The sequence below is a fragment of the Lepus europaeus genome, chromosome 22 (assembly GCF_033115175.1).
Source record: "Lepus europaeus isolate LE1 chromosome 22, mLepTim1.pri, whole genome shotgun sequence".
NCBI classification, from domain to species: domain Eukaryota; kingdom Metazoa; phylum Chordata; class Mammalia; order Lagomorpha; family Leporidae; genus Lepus; species Lepus europaeus.
Genome location: NC_084848.1, coordinates 21,180,084 through 21,203,076, shown reverse-complemented (window position 1 = coordinate 21,203,076; position 22,993 = coordinate 21,180,084). Strand labels below are relative to the sequence as shown.

Genomic DNA, 22,993 nt, shown 5'->3' with positions numbered 1-22,993 from the left:
GGATGGACCACGTGCCTGGGCCCCTGCACTCATATGGGAGATCCACAAGAAGCCCCTATCTACTGACTTCAGCCTGGCTCAGTACTGGCTGTTGTGGCCATTTGGGTAGTGAACTAGTGGATGGAAGATATTCATTATCTCTCTCGCTCTCTCTCTCCCCTCTCTATTTCTGTAACTTTGCCTTTCAAATAAATAAATAAATCTTAAGGAAAAAAAAGTAGCTTGTGGCCATCTGGACACATCATACTTCTAAAATACCACAGAATATATAATCTTAAATAAAGTGCTTCTATAATGAGCAGAAATGGATCCAGGTTATTTGGCCTAAAGGTTATGCCATTTGTGAGTCCCTCTTTATGAAAAAAACATTGTGAATACAAAATTGGTTGGGAAAACACATAGTGTTGATAACAGATTGCCATCATAGTATCTTATATTTTCAAACTTTACAAAAACATGTGATCATGTGGATGTACTGCAAGAGCTCTTGCCAGAGGCTTGGAAGGAGCCCATGTGAACAAGAGGTCTTAAAGCTTGAGTTTCCTTTGCTTCATGGGATTCCAGCCTCTAACTGCGCAAGAGTGAAGTAAATACATTCAGTAGGATCATGAAAATGAAGTTATCAAGGAGGCTGCAGACTGAGGATATCTTTCAGATTAATTGCTGATGACCTAACTATTTAAAGGAACTTCATAACCATGATGTCTCAGAAAATGAGATAAACATCACTAGAGAGCACCCAAGGGGCTAAGTGCATGTAAGAGGTTCAAAAGTGAATGTAAAGGTTCTGGCCTGGCACCAGGACAGAGTGGCATATTGTTACACTCTTTAAACCCCTTCTGGGAAGCAGCAACCACTTCTCTCTCCTGAATGTGTCAAAACACAGCAGAGCCTTATACAAACAACCCAGACATTTACCACATTTCCATTCTTGTATATTGACCCAAGGGATAGGGAGGGGGCTAGGCGTGGTGGGGCAGGAAGCATCCTGTTACACATAATCTACCCAACAGTACAGAATTCATTTCTTGAGTTGCCATCGCACCCTAGGCCACTTTGTTTCTCAACAATAGATGGGCTTATTTTTCCTCCCACCTTGAAAAAATCCACTTAGAAGGAATTTAACGCAATCAGAGAACATTAAAAAATTTCTTAGTGGGACCACCCATTAATAACAACCCTAGAAGAGATAAGTATAGATGCAAGAGTAAAAGGGATCAGGTGAACAGAATCCTAATAGCTTTCATTGAGAATGATCTAATGCAGTGAACTGGCCTGGTTTTCCTTTCAAAGGCGATTTTGAAAGCAAAGTGTTTAGCTGGGAGAAACATACATTTTTAGATAGCGGACATGAACTGGCTTCCTTATTTGCACCCTCAGATATTTCTGAAGACCGGAGAGATTGAACCCTTCCCTGCTGTTTGTTTGATTTGGTCTGAGTTGAAGCCAAGTGATGTGGTAATGGAAGTTTGGAAAAACAATTAAAAAGAAATGTATGCAGTGGTTTTTCTGGGATCCTAATTAACTGACCCATTCTAGGTAACTTAGGGAAATTGTGGACACTGATTATTATCTCTTTAAAGTCCTAATTAAAATGTCAAACTGGAAGGTAGAATGTCTTCAAAGCTGCATGTAATTTGATTGTGTTGGCTTATTGAAAAAATGGCCTTGGAAATACAAATAAACCAGCCACTAAAAAGATCCCAGAAGTCCAGGCTTTAGTCCAGAAGTATAATCTGTTGAACCAATAGCATTTTATAACTAACCACTCACCAAGCAGTAGACATCCAAATGTCAAAGCCAGTTTCATAACATGGTCACACACAGCACGCTGCAGAAGAGTTCCTTGCCATAACATACTTAGGTTTGACAAGGGTGTTTGGGGTTAAGTCACCTGTGTACACTTAAGGGTTTATCGCCCAGATTTAAATCTTCTCTTTTGCTGAGCCTTCAAAATGGCCAGCACCTTACCCACTCTCTAAATTAGTTAGAGTTTTGGGGCTTTAAAATAATTCCCATGTATTAAGGAAAACTTCTGTTACTCTCAAGTATCAAGATCTCAGGCAGAATGGATTCCGGGTCACATCCGTGCTTGGCCATTGATAAAGCTGTCTTTCACTAAAGAAGATCATGCAGTTATGACACTTTGGGAAGCGAGTTAAAAAAGAAAAAGCCAGGCCAAAAATAATGACTAAATAACAAATAATTAATGACATAAATAACAAATAAATAAAAAATCTGTTGCTGTATAACAAGGACAGCAGTTGCTTAGTGTGGCTTCTCAGTGACATCTACAATGGCCCACTCTCTTTCTATTTGTCCACACTCCCATTCTCTGTGTTCCAGCTGTGGTTGCATCAGCTGTAGGCATCACCTCTTCATATAACCACATCTAAACAGAGGAAAAAAGGAATGCTGTCTCCCATGTGTATTCTTTTATTCTTTTCCAGAAGCTGTTCAGTAGACTTGCCATCACATTTTAATTGACCGTAGTTAGATCACATGCCCAGGCCTGAACTAAACAGTCCAAGGGAACTACCATGACTACATTAGTTTAATCATGACTCAACTCCACCCTGTGGATAAGGAGAAACCCCTCCCCCAGGCTCCCCATATAGACATACAGGTTATATGGAGACTTACAACAAATCACATTGTTTGCAAGGAAAATATACAGGAAATGCTGGGTTAGCAACCAGCAAAGTCCACCCAGTAGATGACATGTCTAGTGTACCACTGTCGCTAGGATCTAAACATGAGTTGCTTCGCCAGTGGTGGACATGGGACATATTTGTGCTATGAACTTTATTCATTCTCTTTTCCAACTCCATACATGGCAACATGATTATAAAATATCTATCCATAAATATTTGGCCATGAATAAAAGAAAAAAATTATTTCCACCTTAGAATTCATCTATTCATTCACTTATTTGTTCACAAACATAGATTGAACATCTACTAGGTGGCAGGCATTGTGCTAAGAATATAACAAGAACAGGAAAGACATGAATTCTAATATCAGAGAGCATTACAGGATAATGGGAAGAATACAAAGAAAGCAGGATAATCTCAGAGCGCTTTGTTGGAGAAAGCACAGTAGTATAAATTACTTAATGTTTATTCATGTTTATCCTCTCAAAAGGACAAGAATCTTCCACTTACTGATTTTTTTTCTCCCAAATTGCCACAACAGCAGGTGTTGATGCAAACTTAAGTCTAGATCCCACTCTCCAACAACACTCTCCAAAAAGTGCAGGGATCCAAGCACTTGAGCCATCTTCTACTGCCACTCATGATGCATTAACAGGATCAGAAGCAGAGTGGCTGGGACTGGAACCAGCACTTTGATATGAGATGCAGGTGGCCCAAGCAGCAGCTCAACCCATGACATCCAGCACTATAAATTAATAGTATAGGATATCCCAAGTGTTTTAACAGTGAAAGTTCTGGGAACTATTTGGATGTCTCCTAGATGAAGAAACTGCTGAGGTTAGATAAGTCGATGAGTTGTAAGCAGAAAGACTTAAAGGAAGACTAAATTATACAAGGGCCTACAACCTTGGCCCCTATGTAATTAATTTTAACTAATTCAGATAATTTCTCAAGGGTACTAATACTGTTCAAATGGATTCTTGTAGATATATGGATATAACTCTGGAGATTAGTAAAATCAAAGAATAAAAAAATCTTTATTTTTATTAACAGCCAACTAAAAATTTGCATGTTCTTCAGTAATAAAGATATAGGCCAAAAATACAGTAATATTATCATTAATCATGATTCCCTCAACAATAGACATTATAGATACTCAAATTACAGCTAATGCAGATATCTCAAAAAAGTGTTCAAAATTATAGCACTTAAAGATCTACTGCTAGATTTTGTTCTGCAAATCATTAATCAAAACAATATTTCAAAACCCTTTAACACATTACAATGTAATTTCTTTCTTATTTTATTTGATATTTATATATTTTATCTTATTTAATGTATCCAAAAGCGAGAGTCAGAAAATGGACAAGACTGATAGAGGTGCATTTAGTCTCACATCAAACGCATTATCTCTACATGGAAGATTTGGAAAAGACAAAAATTTAACTCTTGTTTAATTGTGCAGCCTTCCCTATTACATTTTCTATTTGGTGCCCAGCAATGTTCATCTTAGGATTATGAAAAAGTAAAGTATGATTTTAGGGCAGAGGTAGAAGCTCTCTGAGTCTCTAAATTTGTCATTTTCTTCTATAAAAGTTCCAGTGCAATCAGAAAAATCCATCCCATACCAAAGCCCTTTGTCATCTTTTACCACCCTAATAGTTCAGTTCAGCTGCTTCTTAGGCACTTACTGTAGCAGGCACTTCATCACAATCAATCATAGGTGGTGATTTGATTAAACAAGACACCACTGCATGCCAAGAATTACTAGCATCTAATTTTGGCTTTGTGTTCGAACCCAAGAACATTACAAAACCAATCCCCAAGTCCCGTTTTGGAGTGTCTGTTACCTGAGATCACTTGTGGAACCAATTTCAATATCAGTCAAGTCCAACCAGGAAGCAGAAATCACATCTATTATTTGAATAGAAAAGATTTAATAGTTAAAAAAAAAAAAAAAAACTTCAGTTCATTTATGTCGTATATGGCACAATGGGTAAGACACTGCTTGAAATCCCCACATCCAGTACCAGAGTGCCTGAGTTGGAATCCCGGCTCCCATTAAAGTGCACCTTGGAAGGCAACAGGTAATGGGTCCCTACCACCTGCATGAGAGAGCCAGATTAAGTTCTGGCCTCCTGGTCACAATCTGATCCAACCCTGGCTGTTGCCAGTGTTTGCTGACTAAATCAGCAGCTGGAAGAATTCTCTTTCTGTGTCTGTCTCTGTGTCTCTCTCTTCCTCTTTGTCCTTCAGCCTTTCAAATAAATATAAATAATTTTTAAAGATTTATTTATTTATTTGAAAGTCAAAGTTACACAGAGAGAGAAGGAGAGGCAGAGAGAGAGAGGTCTTCCATCCACTGGTTCACTCCCCCAACTGGCCGCAACAGCAGGAGCTGCAATGATCCAAAGCAAGGAGCCAGGAGCTTCCTCTGGATCTTCTACATGGGTGCAGGGGCCCAAGGACTTGAGCCATCTTCTACTGCTTTCCCAGGCCATAGCAGAGAGCTGGATCGGAAGTGGAGCAGCCAGGACTCGAACCAGTGCCCATATGGGATGCTGGTGTCATAGATGGCAGCTTTACCCACTACGTCACAGCACCAGCCCCAATAATTTTTTTTTTAAAAAGGGAAGATTACAGAGGCATGGCGCCATTCAGTAAACTTTTTGCACAAATGCATTGATAGTAAATATCTAGTTTTACAGTAATGTGATCGCAAGTACAGAAGTCTTCTGTTAAAGAACAAACATAGCCGTAAACATCAAGGACATGAATTCACCCATCACTGCTGTGGCGGTAACAGTTAGAGGTGACATCCACAGTCTCCAGTCTGGGAAAGAAAGAGAAGAGCTGGAATATATTTTACTTAGGGGAAGGGCTGCCAGCTGGTGTTGATGCCATTAAGGTGGTCAATAGCCCAACTCCACAAGAATTAGAAACTGTAGAATGAGTTCAGCTGTTGTTATGGGACGGGACTGCTGTTGGTAAGGAGAAGTATTGCACAGTAAAAAGAAACAGGCAGCAAGCAACAAGGAATGAAAAAATTCCTTCCCCCTCTTCCAACCTTGCTATTTTCCTCTAGTGCCCCCTGTAGGTGTAACCTACTGGGGAGCCCACTGGCCATGCTGAAACCTGGTTTACAAAATCCCAGCTCTGGCCGGCGCTGCAACTCACTTGGCTAATCCTCTGCCTGCGGTGCCGGCGCCCTGGGTTCTAGTCCCAGTCGGGGCGCCGGTTCTGTCCCGGTTGCTCCTCTTCTAGTCCAGCTCTCTGCTGTGGCCCAGGAAGGCAGTGGAGGATGGCCCAGGTCCTTGGGCCCTGCACCCGCAGAGCCAGGAGGAAGCACCTGGCTCAGCGCACCGGCCATAGCGGCCATTTGGGAGGTGAACCAGCAGAAAAGGAAGATCTTTCTCTCTGTCTCATTGTCTAACTCTGCCTGTCAAAAAAAAAAAAAAAAAAATATCCCAGCTCCAACATCAGAGTGGGTTTGGAGCTGAGAAACAAGAGCTTTGTAACTGGCACACAAATGGCTTATAAGCTTCATGGAGCTACCAAAAGATAATTGGCACTTAAAAACACGTGAAGGATGAACCAGCTCATCTCTCATGAACTCTGATTATGAGATATGCCCACTAAGTAGTCCACGTGAACTGTCTACTGCATAATGGTCCTCGTTTATCCACAGTCTCACTTTCCGGATTTCAGTTATCCATGGTCAACCATGGTCCGAAAATATTCATGGAAAATTCTGGAAATAAACAATTCATAAGTTTTAAGTTGCCATTCTCAGTAGAATCAGGCCACATTGCCTGGGATATTCATCATCTCTATGTCCAGCAAGTTTATGCCATATATTCTAGCTGCCTGTGGCAGCTAATGCCACTTGTAATGTTTATTATAGTAGACTGTTACGATTGTCCTATTTTATTACCAGTTTTTGTCATTAATGTCTTACTGTGCCTAACTGATCAATTATCCTTTACCTAGGTATGAATATATACAGAGGAAAAGACATAGTTACATATAGTTGGTACCATCTGCAGTTCTTGGCATACACTTGGGATCTTGAACGTGTGCCTGTGGATTAGGAGGGACACCTGTATAGTCTCTCTATTTAACATTAATAATATAAAGAACTATAAATAATCAGTCAAGGTAATCCTATTTGTTTCACTTCTGAAAGAGAAAGGGCCACCAAGGCTGAGGGAATCTCTCATGATATTATTATTACCACTTCTGGGCACATGTGCAGATGGTTCCATAATCTCTTCAAAATCTCCTGGGAAATCAAAAGGAATCCTAAATTAGCTTAGCATTTTAAATAAAATAGTGATGTTTTTTAATGGAGTATATTCACTGCTGTGGTGGGAGAAATGGACTAGAGATGGAAGAAATGATAATTAGCAAGCTTTTTTATTTATGGAACTAGTCCTGGTCAAAAGGACCACACATTCTTTGCCCTTGGATGATCTCCACTATTAATAATCATAGGGATTCTGAGAAATAAAAGAAAATACAGCATGCTCCAGGTTGACATGCCATAGTTGGATGGTCTATCAAATATTCCAGATTCCAGTTTCCCTGGGGTATTTGAACCAAATAACACATTTGACCATATAATATCTGCTATTTTTCTTTCCTGTCCCTATAATTCTAAGTCTTTGAAGAAAGGAGAAACAAAACCCTTACAAAATTATAGGACCGTCTTTGGAAACTAGGGAGCCAGCTGATGAGTACCATCCAGCTCTTGAGCATTTCTCTACACTTTGCATCCTGTAACATTTTATCTTATTCAATATGGCTTCCTCAGCCAACAAGCTAGCACTGGGTGTCGGCTGATGTCTCTCTAGTACCTCCTGGTTTCCATTGTCAAAATGTTTACCGTACAGTTAGGAAAACAGCATGAAAATACTCTACTGAATTAAACAAAATGTTGATGAGGTAATTTCTTTCTCAGAATCTTAATTAAGATGGCACAGGAGACCAGAATTATACCTAGCACAGGAAACAAGAATATTACCAGCCCAAAGTATGCCTCATTGGCATTAGGATTATTTTGAGAAACTGCAGAAACAGTAGAAGCTCTAAAAACAGAGTACAAGTAAAGGGAATTTATAAAGAAAGTCTCCATTTGTAAAGGAGTCTCCCTCTCAGTACCAGAAATAGAAGGATGACCATAAATCAAAAGAAACTTGTATTGCTGGACAAGGCAGGGACTAAAACCTGCCCAAGTAACCTTTCCCTGTTTATCATGCTTTTCTTGATCATCTCCCTGCAATACCTCCCAAACACCCTTCTTGGTAATTTAAACTTGAACTCCAAGTCACCTCCTTGTTTGTCCTGAGTGTCTTCCATGTACAAATGAGGCATACATGCTAAGAAATTTATGTTGTTTTTCTCTTGTTAATTTGTCTTTTGTTACAGGAGTTTATCCCAACTAAGAACTCAGAAGGGCAAAAAGAATTATTCTTTCCTCCCCTACACTGACAAAGACAAAAGAAAATAAAGAGACATTCACGAGCTAAAGTACGCAGCACAATATTACGAATAGAATATGGACTGGTTCCTGAAGGAAGAGTAGACTCTAAACCAAGGCAAGTGGGACTGAGGAGGCAGCTGAGAAGATTCTCAGAAGTAAAAATAAAATTTGGACTTTGGTGAGGCAAGGGCTAAAGATTTGATAGGGGCAGGCATTGTGGTGCAATGGGTCAAGTCACCTCTTGGATTGCCCGTATACCATATCAGATTGTTTGGTTCAAGTCCTGGCTACTCCACTTCTAATACAACTTCCTGCTAATACACCTGGGAGGCAAAAGATGATAGCTCAAGTACTTGGGTCCCTGCCACCTCTGTGGGAGATTCAGCTGGAGTTCTATGCTACTGATTTGGCATAGTCCCAGCCCTGGCTGTTCTGACCATCTAGGAGTGAACCAGTGAATGGAAGATTTCTGTCTCTGTCTCTCCCTCTGTTGTTTTGCCTTTCATGTAAATGAAAACAAATGAATATTTTTGAAGGATTTTTTTAAGAGAATTGTGTAAAATAAAGTCCATCATAGTTTGTGAGTTTGAAATATTAGTAAAAGATGGATTTGAAGAAGGAACTTAAAGGGGAGATCAGTCATGTTGAGAGTGTGATTTTGAAAAAGTTGATCATAAGGACAAAAAATTGTTGGGCAAGCAGAGGGCAGCATTTGTAAATGATGCCAAACATGGTTCTAATAGAGTGGCTCTGACACAAGGAAGTGAAATCCTGGGGCCAGTGCTGTGGCACAGCATGTTAACACCCTGGCCTGAAGCGCCGGCACCCCGTATGGGGACCATTTCTAGTACGGGCTGCTCCTCTTCCAATCCAGCTCTCTGCTATGGCCTGGAAAATCAGTAGAGGATGGCCCAAGTCCTTGAGCCCATGCACCTGTGTGGGAGACCCAGAAGAAGCTCCTGGCTCCTGGCTTTGGATCGGCTCAGCTCCTGTCGTTGCAGCTATCTGGGGAGTGAACCATTGGATGGAAGACCGCTCTCTCTGCCACTCCTCTTTCTGTGTAACTCTGACTTTCGAATAAAATAAATAAATCTTAAAAAAAAAGGAAGTGAAATCCTACCAAGGTAGAGAATAAAAGAGAAGGCTCTCAGAATCCAGAAACAGAGGTCATAGAAGAGGCTGTATACCAGTAGTTGGTTACTTAGATAATATTTTTCTCAGCATCTTGGATTTCATTCTTGTCTATCCACCTTATACTTTCCCTTCCTGGCCTTGCATGTGGATTGCTCCAGGATTTAAACAAAGACAGTACCATGCTCAGGAGGAAGGGAATAAACTCTTTTGTCACGTCGCCCATGCTCACCCATAGCTTTCCACCCTTTCTTTTCACTGTGTTCTTGTGCTGCAATCATTTTTTTTCTTTTTGTGTATTTTGATGTTAAGACATTTTTTTAAAGAAAAAAAAAAAACTTCCTCTAGGGAGACACTGCCAATCCCTAGTTAACTCTTAGAGATAACAAATAGCCTAACTGGAGACATATCTTTGATGGGCAAACCAACCAAAACAAAGCCATACCTCCTGTATCTGACCAAATATACCAGGAGACAATGTATGTTCTTTGGTCTTAATCACCTCAAGGTCAAGTGCCAGGCAATTACAGAACAACCCTATAATTTGTATCTCACTGAAGTAATTCAACCAACTATGCACTCTGCCTTAAGACACCCCAATAAATGTCATGGCCTAATGGCTCCTGTCTGTTGACCACGTCAGTGTTTGCCTATGTGCCTATAGGTAGTCTACCATACTTCCTGTTTCTAGGACCTGTGAGGATAAAACTTCTTTTTTCTTGAGCCTCTCTGCCTTATTGTGTGGCTATACCTTACCATGCCATTAAAATACAAAACAGCTCACCCAAACATCATACATAGAGAACTATCATCTCCTACTATCTTTCTCTATTTTCCCTAAATTGAGAGAATTAATGTATTCCCTGTTTTATGATTTGGTTGGGAAAAGAAGGGACATTTGTGGGTTGGCACTGAAGCACAGCAGGTTACGCCTCCACCTGTGATGCTGGCATCCCATGTGGATGCTGGTTGGAGTCCTGGCTGCTCCACTTCTAATCTAGCTCCCTGCCAGTGGCATGGGAAAAGGACCAGAACATGGCCCAAGTGTTGAGCCCCTGCTACCCATGTGGGAGACCTGGAGCCTCCACCTGTGATGCTGGCATCCCATATGGACACTGGGTTCAAGTCCAATGCTTGAATGCTCCACCTCCAGTCTAGCTGCCTGCCAGTGGCACAGGAAAAGCAGCAGAAGATGGACCAAGTGTTTGGGCCCCAACTAACTACATGGGAGACCTGGAAGAAGCTCCTGGCTCCTAGCTTTGGGTGGCCCAGTCCTGGTTTTGCAGTCATCTGGGGAGTGAACCAGAGCACGGAAGATCTCTCTGCATCTCTCCCTCCCTCTCTAGCACTCTTTCAAATAAATAAATAAATAAATCTTTTTTTTTAAAAAAAGAAGGGGGTGAGGAGGGACATCTGAAATCCCATCTGACCATGTCATGCTTTCTTCTCAAGTTCCCACCTTATCTAGGACATTTGGCTCTTTGTATAACAGGACAGATTCTTATTTTATCTGACTTCTCTAGTGGTGACCCCATAACTCCTCCCAAACATCTCTATATATGAATAGAATGACGGTGACCTTAGTCTTTAGCAATTTGAATGTTAAGAACAAAGGATTCTGAGGCCAGCACTGTGGTGTAGCAGACAAAGCTGCTGCCTACAGTGCCGAGATCACATAGGAGTGTGGGTTCAGTCCCGACTGCTACGCTTCCTATCCAGCTTCCTGCTAATGTGCCTGGGAAAGCAGCCAAAGTGGTCCAAGTACTTGGTGCCCTGCACCCAGGTGGGGGGCCCAGAAGAAGCTCCTGGTTCCTGTCTTTGGATTGGCCCAGCTCCGGCCGTTGTGGCCATGTGAGGAGTGAACCAGCAGATGGAAGATCTCTCTCTCTCTCTCTCTCTCTGTAACTCTTTCAAATAAATTAATTAATTAATTTAAAAAAAAAAAAAAAAACTGTTCCTAAAACGCCTGCAAAGCATTCAAGAGGAATACCTACTAAAACTTGTCTGGGAAGTTTCCAGACACAGCTATTAATCTTACCTAATGGGTCCATTTGATTTGGGTGATATATACTTTGTCTTAGCCATCTGGATCAACCCCAAGCATTCTTTTGATCTTTATTTAAATGTCCTTCTGAAGATTAAACATTGGTCTTTTTTTCAGTATTCTCTTTTCAGAAATAGCAGCGCCAATCCGAAGCTAGGAGCAAGGAGCTTCTTCCGGGTCTCCCACACGGGTGCAGGGGCCCAAGGACTTGGGCCATCTTCTACTGCTATCCCAGGCCATAGCAGAGAGCTGCATTGGAAAGGAGCAGCCAGGACTAGAACCCAGCGCCCATATGGGATGCCGGCACTTCAGGCTAAGGCGTTAACGTGCTGTGTCACAGCACCGGCCCCAACCTTGATATGCTACTTCTCAGATATTAACCTAAATAAACAATCATGGATATAACTACATGGGTTTATAGGACACTTTTTATAATTGCTAACATTGAAAAATGTTGACAGAATTAATTTTAGAAAGTGGTCACACACAGTAGAATCTCATGCAGCCATTAAAGTGATATAGAAAGACCATCCAATGGCATGGAGAAAAATTTGTGGAAAATCACAATTAAAATTAGTAAACTTGGTATGGGGCTGGCACTGTGGTGTAGTGGGCTGGACCTCCACCTGTAGGGGTGGGGCCTGTATCCTATATGGGCGCCGGTTTGAATCCCTGCTGCTCCTCTTCTGATCCAACTCTCTGCTATGGCCTGGGAAAGCAATAGAAGATGGCTCAATTCCTTGGGCCCCTGAACCCACGTGGGAGACCTGGAAGAAGCTCCTGGCTCCTGGCTTTGGATGGGCGCAGCTCTGGCCGTTAAGGTCAACTGGGGAGTGAACCAGAGGATGGAAGATCTCTCTCTCTCTCTCTCTCTCTCTCTCTCTCTGCCTCTCCTCTCTGTGTAACTCTGACTTTCAAGCAAATAAATAAATCTTTAAAAAATATATACAAAATATTACCTACATTAAAGCCAGCATTAGTATCCTGTTTAATGGTGACTATTAGAAGCAAGGCAGGAACGTGTATTCTTGCCATTTCCATTCAACATTGTACTGGAGTCCTGGCCAGGACAATTAGGCAAGAATATTAAATAAAAAGCCTTCAGATAGGAAAGACAGAAGTAAAACTGTCTATCTGCAGAGGATACACACACACACATACACACACACAGTATATAGAAAATCCTCTAGAAATCCACATAAAACTAATCAGTGAGTTCAGCAGGTTACAATATAAATTATGAATATTAATCACATTTTTATGTAGCAGTGATAAACAAATTGAAAATTAAAGCAAGAAAATACTTCCATTTAAAAGATGTCAAGAATAAAATACATATAAATAAATTTTACTAAATGAGTATAAAGCATTGAAAACCATAAAAACTGAGACATTTTTCTTTCCCTACAGAATTTGAATGACATAAATGTCTGGTCTTTTAGCGTCACAGGTACCTGACACCCTGTTGCTTTTTTTCTTTGTCTACTTTTCCTCTTGGTCATGCTGGGTAAGTTCTGTTCTTCTACTTTCCAGGTCACTGACTTTTTCCTCTGGCCCTTCCGTTCTGGGGGGAGCTCACCCTTCATCTCTGTCAGTTAATTCTAATCTCTGTCATCTCAGTGTTGACTTCAATTGTCGTTTTTCACTCAGTCTTCGAACTCCCTTGTTCCATGGGTGATCACAGGTAGAAACCAGAGCATTTTCCTACTGTGAGACATGGGATCTCAGTCAAAGCTCCTTGTTAGCTGGCCATTGTGGACACCACTCTAGCAGGGAAAGGGGGCCACCAACTCCTTGCTTCAGGGACAGGTAGAAGTCCACCTTGTCCTAGGCTTCCACAGCCACTCAGTCGTGGACCTCCTCATTCGCTGGGTGAGAGCGGGAATTCTGTCTTCCCAGGCTCCACCACCGCTATGGGAGGAGCCTCATTGCTGCAGGGCGGCAGAGGCTCTGACTCTGTGAGGATTCTTCTGACAGCACCCCAGAAGGAGAGAGGACGAGCACCCCATTATTTTCTGCTGGAGGTGCAGCCCTCCTCTGAAAGCACCCCAGTGGGCGTGTTGGAGAGCTGCAGCACAGCCTTAGCAATGTGGACATCCAGGTTCCCCACTCAGCTCATGCTGGAGTGGATGGCCTTAGGGTCACATTATTATTATTATTATTATTATTATTATTATTATTTTATCCCTGGTGTGTGGTTGGAGTAGAGCTTTTATTGTTTAAGGCTTTTTGTCCTGCTGGGTTGCTCCTTTCCTAGACCTCTAGCCAGAAAATCAGACTCCTGTTTGGGCTTTTCTTTGTTTCTCTGCAACCATTGGCCGTTCCAAGTTGTGTTTCTTAGCTACAAATCTGAGCTATAGGAAGCAAAAAGAAAACCAAGGAAATATACAATTGTGTGTCCTGTGTCCTACCCAGTGCGCCTTAGCTCTACCTTTCTGAGTCTTCTCAGTTTTTTTTTTTTCTTTATTAAATAATGTCCAGGGATTCTGCTTATTGAGGTGAAATTATAGGGAAAGCTTCACCCTCTGCCTCCCAGACACAAGTTTTATCTGCAGATACTATGGCGACAGCTTTGAACTACTTGAAATTCCCGAGGTTCTTACTGGAAGCCTTAAGTCCTTCTTCATCTTTGGCCACTCCCACACATTTTGGTGTCTGTTTTAGATGACGCTTATCTTCCCACTTAGATTGGTTAGACAGGGTCCAAATACTCTCTCACGTGTCTTAGAGCTAAGGGTTGTTTTTTTCTGACACCAGGAAAATGAACCATACTCCTCCAGGTAGTGGGACCCTAACACAATGATTCTCAAAGTATGTGTTTGGGATGGAGGTGGGGTCAAATGGTACTTTTCAAAATGAACGCTTGAAGAGTCAGACAAACATTGATATCTGGCTATAACCCTATCCTAGGAGGCTGGCATAGACCCTGACTGAGGGGTACATCCCACAACCTGCTTTGCAAGGAACTCCTAACAGGAAGGAATCCTAATACTAACCACCCTCTCTGTGCTTTAAATCTGACTTCATTAAAAGAAAATGAAGCAACTGTATTTGTCTTGCACATTTGCCTCTATAAAATATAATTTAAACCCTTTTAATAATTTATTTTTGTACTAATTCTAGAAGGGAAATATTAGTCCCAAAACAAACATACTTATCCCGTTTTTTTCATACTTTGTTAGTTTAAATTTTAGATTATTGTAGTCTTCTATGATAACTGTATGCTTAACTTATCTAGGTGAGAAACACACACACACACACAGAGGGAGGGAGAGAGACAGAGACAGAGACAGAGAGAGAAAGTCTCATCTACTGGCTCACTCCCCAAATGCCTGCAAAAGCCAGGGGGCCAATGCCAGAAACTAGGAACTCAACCCACATCTCCCCTGGAGGTGGGAGGGATAAAGCAACTTGAGATATCACCATAGTCTCTTAGTCTTCCTTTAACAGGAAGCTAGAAGCAGGAGCCAGAGCCAGGAATCAAAGCCAGGCACTCCAACATGGCACACAAGCAATGTAACTAGCATCTTAACCACTAAGCCAAATGCTGGCCCTGCTTAGCTCTTTTAAAAAAACACCTAGAATAAGACAGCTTTTCCTGCAGGGCTAGGCTTTCACGTTGGACTGCTTTAGCCTGGACCCCAGTGTTCAAAGGAAATTTATCAAAGACAACATATGATTCAATGTGATATTTCCTTCTCCCTGCAGTGGAATGTTACCTGTGACTTTAAAAGCAAAAATTCCTCTGTTTATGCTCTCTATTCCCTCTGTGATCTAGCAAATGCAGGCACTCCCTACACAGCATGAATCTACTTTCATAGCTTTACAAAATAGCAGACACTATTCGTTCTCCCAACGATGTCTGGTGCACCATGTATTCTTCCTAAGGTGGGGTTTTCTATTGCTATCACAGGGTCCTCCTGAGACCTCCATCCTCCTCTTTCACTTAAAGTATTTTAATCTATCTTCTGCTCTCATCTTAATCCAATTATTTTCTCATTTTAAATTTCAGAAAGAGTTGGCTTTCCAAAAGATATTAGTGCTGTCAATCTATGCTTAATGATCAGTTCTGTATCCTCAGGACATGTCTCCTTGATGTCAGATCTAGGTAACCTTTCCTACTACCTATGGGAATCTCCCTGTGGATGTGCACTGCAAAAGTCAGCAAGTCCTAAAACAAAAGTTCTCAAAGTGAGGTAGGTCCCTGAGCCAGAAGCAGGAGCATCACTTCAGGACTTGTTAGAAATTCAACTTCTAGAGCCTCACTCCGGACTTCAACACTCAGAGATTCTGGAGTTGGTGGACATAAATCAGTTTAATCAACAAGTTTTCCAGGTGACTCTCGGCCACTAAAGTATAGATGCTGATTGTAAAGCAATGGTTCTCAAAACATTGGGATCACCTGTGTGTGTGTGTGAGTGTGTGTGTTACAGACTGAATGTGTCCCAGATTGATATGTTGAACCCCTGACCCTGTGTAGGTGGTATGTTTGGGGGTACAGCCTGTGGGAGATAATTAGACTTATTTGAGGCCATGAGGATAGAGCCCCCATGATAGCGTTAGCACCCTTCCAACAGGAGGAAGACATACCAGAGCTCTTTGTTTGCCAAGTGAAGGCACACGGAGAGAAGGCAGCCGTCCCCAAGCCAGGAGGGGGCCCTCCCCAGCAACCGAAACAGCTGGGTTCTGATCTAGGGCTTCCAGCCTTCAGGTCTGTGGCAAACAAAGGCATGCTCTTTGAGCCACGCAGTCTGCGCTACGTCTTTAGGGCAGCCCAAGTACATGCCAGTCACTTTCTAAATAATCAGGCATTTCTCTCAAAGATTCCCTAAGCTTTATAATAACAACAAACTCAAACAAAGTTATTTTCTTGTCATCTCTGACCTGTGCGTATTGAAGCCATAGAGTGCAGAGAATTTTGTCTTTCGGAGGCTCTCTATCTGCAGACTCAGTAACACGGAGAATCAAACTCCACACCCCAACTACAAGATAGCAAAGGAAAACAAAACCTCAACTGATACCTTGAATAAGGGATTTTAATTAAGAGGATGAGACATGTTCCAATAACAACAACAACAACAAAAAGGAGTATATGCTCCAAGACCGTCTTGCTCACATCTCATGGCTGTGTTCCCCGAGCTAAGGGGAATCCTGAGAGTTTTCTTCTCTTTCATTTTGTCTTCTCACTTTGGCTCCTCAGAAAGAGACCAGAAGCACTGGCTGCATGTTGAGAGGTAATAGAAATTATTCTCACTTTTATGAAAGACAATACAGTTTTCTTTCACAAATTTATAAAAATCAGCTTTTTGAGGTATGATTTATATATTATAACCCATTTTAAATGAACAATTTAATGAGTTTGGATAAATGCATAGTATATAAATATACCATACGATATGAAATACTTCTACTGCATCAAGAAATTCTCTTTCCCTTTCGCAACTAACCTTCTCCCCCAAACTGCAGATCTTAAAACTTTGGATCTGCTTCCTATTCTGTTGCCTTTTTTTTAAAAAATGTTTAGATTTTTTTTTTTTTTGACAGGCAGAGTGGATAGTGAGAGACAGAGAGAAAGGTCTTCCTTTTTGCCATTGGTTCACCCTCCAATGGCTGCTGCGGCCGGCGCATCGTGCTGATCCAAAGCCAGGAGCCAGGTGCTTCTCCTGGTCTCCCATGCGGGTGCAGGGCCCAAGCACTTGGGCCATCCTCCACTGCCTTCCTGGGCCATAGCAGAGAGCTGGCCCGGAAGAGGGGCAACTGGGATAGAATCCTGCGCCCCAACCGGGACTAGAACCTGGTGTGCCGGCGCTGCAAGGCGGAGGATTAGCCTGTTAAGCCACAGCGCCGGCCTCTGTTGCCTTTTTTAAAAAAATTTATTTTATTTATTTGAAAGGCAGAGTTACAGAGAGAGAAAAGAAGAGCCAGGGAGAGATCAGTCTTTCATCCATTGGTTTACTCCTAAAATAGCCAAAGCCAGAAACCAGGAGCTGCTTCTGGGTATCTCACAAGGGTGCAGGGGCCGAAACACTTGGGTGGGCACCGCAGGCGGAGGATTAACCTACTGCACCACGCTGCCAGCTGTTTGTCGTCCTTTTTTTTTAAAGATTTATTTTATTTGAAAGACAGAGTTACAGAGAGAGAGAGAGAGAGAGAGAGAGAGAGAGAAAGGTCTTCCATCCGCTGGTTCACTCCCCAGATGGCCGCAACGGCTGGAGCTGTGCCGATCTGAAGCCAGGAGCTTCCTCTTGGTCTCCCACGTGAGTGCAGAGACCCAAGGACTTAGGCCATCTTCTACTGCTTTCCCAGGCCACAGCAGAGAGCTGGATCAGAAAAGGAGCAGCTGGGACTAGAGCTGGCGCCCAATGGGATGCCAGGGCTTTAATCCGCTACATCACAGTGCCGGCCCCATGTTTGTCTCCTTTTAATTAACATAAGGCTTTCAAGGACATTTATGTTACCGGTTTTCAGCTATCGTGAATGAAGCTTCTCTAAACATTTCTGTACTACGTATTGTGTAAACATAAACTTTCATTCCTTTACATACATAGGACTGGAATTAAAGGATCATACAATGCTGTAGGTTTAACTTGGTAAGAATCTGCCGCTGTTTGCCTAAGTGGACCACTTCCCATTCTCATGAGCAATATAAAGAGCTACAGTTATTCTCTCTCTTCACCAACACTTAGTATTGTCAATATTTTTTCTTTTAGCTATGATGTTTTTTCTTTTAGCTATGACGTATATAGCTTTTTTTTCTTTTTGTTTTTTAGCTATGATGTTTTTTCTTTTAGCTATGATGTATATAGTATCTGGTTGTGGTTTTACTTTACATTCCTTTGATGATGAATAATTTTTCATGAGACATAGCTATCCTTTTGTTTAGGTCTTCCTTAACGGTTTTCAGCATGTATTACAATTTAAAGTATATAGATCTTGCACATATTTTATAAACTTACTCCTAAGCAGTTTATATTTTATGCTATTTTAAATGTTACTTTTTTACTCTGTTTCCAACTGTCTACTGCTCATATATAGAAATACAATTGTGTATATTGAGCAGACATCTCGCCACTGTGCTAAATTCATATTTGTCAGCATTATTTTAGGATTTTTCTTAGCATTTTCTATGCAACAGAACATGTGGCCTGAAAATAAAGGCAGATCTACTTCTTCCTTTCCAGGAGCCGAATGTACATCCCAAGTGAATGCACCCTTCACGTGATAACTACACATGTAACAGTCTGTCACTACAGCTTTTGAACAATTATGCCACATGTGGAAAAACCTCTTTCATCAGATAAACATCTTTTGCACTGAAAAATACACCAAATGCACATTAAGAGGTGATATATTAGCATTATCCAAGGGGCCTTCAAAAATTTCACAAAAAAATCTCTATCACATAAATACCATGCATGGATTTCAAGTTTTTTTGCACCAAAATGAACTTATCATTTAATTCTTTTTTTCCCAAACTTCTGAAGTACCCTCATCTATTCACTTAGCTCCTTGGCACAAGAATTTAGTCAAGGAATAGAAATTTAAATAAAGGGCCGGCACCGCGGCTCACTAGGCTAACAGGTTCTAGTCCCAGTCAGGGTACCAGATTCTGTCCCAGTTGCCCCTCTTCCAGTCCAGCTCTCTGCTGTGGCCCCAGGAGGGCAGTGGAGGATGGCCCAAGTGCTTGGGCCCTGCACCCCATGGGAGACCAGGAGGAAGTACCTGGCTCCTGGCTTCAGATCAGCGCAGCCCGCCAGCCGCAGTGCGCCAGCCGTAGAGGCCATTTGGGGGGGAACCAACGGAAGGAAGATCTTTCTCTCTGTCTCTCTCACTATCTAACTCTGCCTGTCAAAAACAATATATAAAAAGAAATTTAAATAAAGTACCGATAAGATGAACTTAAAATGTTTTTGCTTATGTATATATGCATACCAGAAACAAGTAGCTTTTACATATGCACACAAAATAGGAGGAAATGGAAGGTAACATTTTCTACTGCCCTTCGCTCCTTTTGAATATTTAGCTTTATTTCACCCTAACAATGACTTTTCTTCACTACAACTTCTTAAATTGCAAAATATACCTGAGCTCCAAAGTACTACAAATTATCTGCTTCCTTATGAGCATTCCAGTAACACTACTTTTTCATTTTGGTAGCAGAAGTTCAGCAGGTGAATTCTGTTTTCAGTTTTCCCAAGACTTCATCATGCTTCCTCACCAGCTCAGCTGAGCCGCCTTGTTGGAATCCTGAACTTCAACACCACAGCCCCTTCCTTCCAGCTTCTGGGTTTTGAAACTTCCCACTTCATCCCCTGGTTCCCCAGTCCTAACAGGGTAGATGCTTCCTGTCATTGCTACCTCCATACACCTTCATGTTCTCTGTTTCTGCATTTTCTTTTATATAAATAATAACTTCAGGCATAGTCAATAATTCCTTAATAATAATAATTTCTCTTCAAAAAGCTCATACACTTTTTTACAAAGCTGGACTGATAATAAAAATATTGATGTCAGGAATAGTCCTATGGCAAGTTGACTATCAAACATAGCAATTGAGCCATTTCTTAGGCTTGCCTGATTATTAAGTTACTTCCCAATGGAAAATGGATTAATCACATGCTTATAATTAATCAAATATCACTTGTCATAGATGGTGGTAAAATCCACCTGAAGCAAATTCTTGGGAAACCAGTGACGGCTGTCCCTCAATAGTATGGCAGGGAAGATGACCACAAATAAAGTGATATGGAATGGATTCTCCAGCTACACTGTACCACTTTGAGAGAGAAGATAGAGAACACCATGAATGGGCGTAAAGCTGTTAGACCAAGAGACTGCAATAGAATTCTGGAGTCAAACTCATTGATGGTTAAGCACTAACAGTGTTTCTGTATTTAACATGTTAACTGGAAGTGGTTCCAACAGTTTAATTTGATAGAGTGACCCTTGGACTCTGATAACCTCATTTAATGAGATGGAGACGCCAGAACTCTCCTGGCAAAATATAAACAAGCAGGTTCACATGGTATAGGAAGATAAGAATACTGGAGTAGGTTCATCTTGTGACCTGCATTCCCACCCCCACCCCATCCCCACCTCCAGTCACTCCTCCACTCCAGTCGTTCAAAGAGTTTGCATTGGCGAGAGGGAACCAGAATCTTGGCACAGCTTTCTGGTGGCTATCCTCTGTAAGCCAAAACTGAACCTGAGACACTGCCACTCAGAGGGCTGCCTTGACTTTCAACTGGATCCTGCAGCTGCAGAGGCCAAGAAGCCCTTCAGTATGTATCTAAAAGACGATGTGGGCACAAGGCATAAACTGCTAATCAGTAAGTTTTCACCGCAGATATTATCAGCAGTGGCAAATTTAGTACCAAAAAATTTAACTCTAGGAGTTAAATGTTCAGACAGCTTAATAAAATGTTATTTCATCTATGAAATAAGAAAAGTGTTAAGCTTGGTAGAACACAGACATGAACTGGTGCAATGCATTGTCATTGCCTCTCCACCTTCCGTACATAAGTCTAGACCTTTTGTTCAACAGGAGAGGGCAGGTACATTTGAGGGGAGACCCTGCTACAATTGCTCACGTACAAACAGACTGTCATAAGGAAAATGAGCAAGAATTGACAATGAACATGAAAGGGAAAAATGATACATTCACAACTTTAAACATAATCTTTTAAAGTATCCTGTGAGTTTTTGAAATACGGAAGAAATAAGCAAAGCACAATAAGCTGTGCATATTTAATGTACACTTTGCTAAGTTCTGACACATGTACATACTTGTGAACGCATCATCTCCCAAAAGTCAGCTTATACCTTTTTCTAATGCTTCTCACCACTTTTTCAAGTAACCACTGATCTATGTTGTTTCACTACAGATTGATTTTCCTTTCATTAGGATTTTATATCAATGAAATAATATAAAATGCCTTCTTTTGCCTAGTTTCTCTATTTTTTAAGGTTTACTTATTTATTTACATGAAAAGCAGAATGAAACACACAGAAGGAGAGATGAGAGAGGAGAGAGATGTTCCATCTACTGATTCACCTCCCAAATGCCCACAGCAGCCAGAGCTGGGCCAGGCTGAAGCCAGGAGCCCAGAACTCCATCCAGGTGTCCCACATGGGCAGCAGGGACCTAGTATGGGATGCGAATGTCTCAAGGGGCAGCTCACCTGCTGAGCCATGATGCTTACCCCATCTTCAGGCTTCATTAGCTGCATGTAATCATTTAAACACCAATCTACATCACTGCAGGTAACAATAGATCTTCTGTTTTTTGTTGCTGACTAGTATAACCCAAATGAGATTGAAAATTGCAACCTGCTCAAACTATGGAAAAGTAAAGACAGGTGGCTGGCCTGATCTGGAAATTCTCATGCCAGGAATTTTCATGAGCTTTCTTGTCTTGATCCTGATTTTGCTGATCCACTTTAGAAACGTGGTTTTAGGGGCTGGCCTTGTGGAATAGTGGGTTAAATTGCTGTCTGTGATGCCAGCATTCTGTATGAGCACTGGTTTGAGTACCTGCAGCTCTTCTTCCCATCTAGCTCCTTGCTAATACGCCTCGGAAAATACACAGTGGCCCATATACTTGGACCCTTACACCCATGTGGGAGACCCAGATGAAGTTCCTGGCTCCTGGCTTCAACCTGGCACAGCCCTGAGGGATGAACCAGAAGATGGAAGATTTTTTTCTCTCTCTCTTCTCTCTCTGTAATTCTTTTTATAGTCTTTGTTTGTTTGTTTGTTTGTTTTTTGACAGGCAGAGTGGAAAGTGAGAGAGAGAGACAGGGAGAAAGGTCTTCCTTTTCCGTTGGTTCACCCCTCAAGTGGCTGCTACAGCCAGTGCGCTATGGCCGGCACATTGCGCTGATCTGAAGCCAGGAGCCAGGTGCTTCTCCTGGTCTCCCATGGGGTGCAGGGCCCAAGCACTTGGGCCATCCTCCACTGCCTTCCCGGAGCACAGCAGAGAGCTGGCCTGGAAGAGGAGCAACCGGGACAGAATCCGGCACCCTGACCGGGACTAGAACCCGGTGTGCCGGCGTGCGGCAGGTGGAGGATTAGCCTATTGAGCCACAGTGCCGGCCCAATTCTTTTTAATAAATAACTAAATCTTTAAAAGAAAGATGCTGTTTTATTGGACTAAATGATCAAAAGACATGTTACTGAACCCTCCCCTCCTTCAGAGACTGATTATCTGGCCAAATAAAGTATGTTACAGAATTGTAGGTATGAATGCACCTTCCCTATGGGCCATGTAGGCTTTACTTTATTATATGTTTGTAGACTGCACTCCTGTGAGCCAGCTGATATGAGCTTTTGATCATAATGAAAAGTTTGTGGGTAGGTCAGCCCTTGTTCAAGTCACTACAAGAAAATCAGTTCAAAGCCACGATGATTGATGGAGACCACACAAGTAGCAAAACTTCTGATGTAAATGTAACTCGCCCCAGCGCATTAAGAATGATAGTAACTAACAGCTCTGAATATTTTCTATGTACTCAGAACTGTTAACAAAGTTTTACACGTATTATCTCATTTACTCTCCAAAGTTGATGCTATTAGTCATCCTTTTCTACAGAGGAAACTGAGGCACAAATACAGTACTATCACAGGGGAAATTTAGTGGCAGAACAGCACAGAGCTTACAGAACAATTGACTCTACGGACAAA

General features: G+C 41.8%; 1 protein-coding gene across 1 annotated transcript in view; it reads right to left on the bottom strand.

Annotated features, from left to right (window-relative positions):
• CEP128 (centrosomal protein 128) overlaps positions 1-22,993 on the bottom strand; it is a 620,584-nt gene that overhangs the window by 62,328 nt on the left and 535,263 nt on the right. The window lies entirely within an intron of this gene.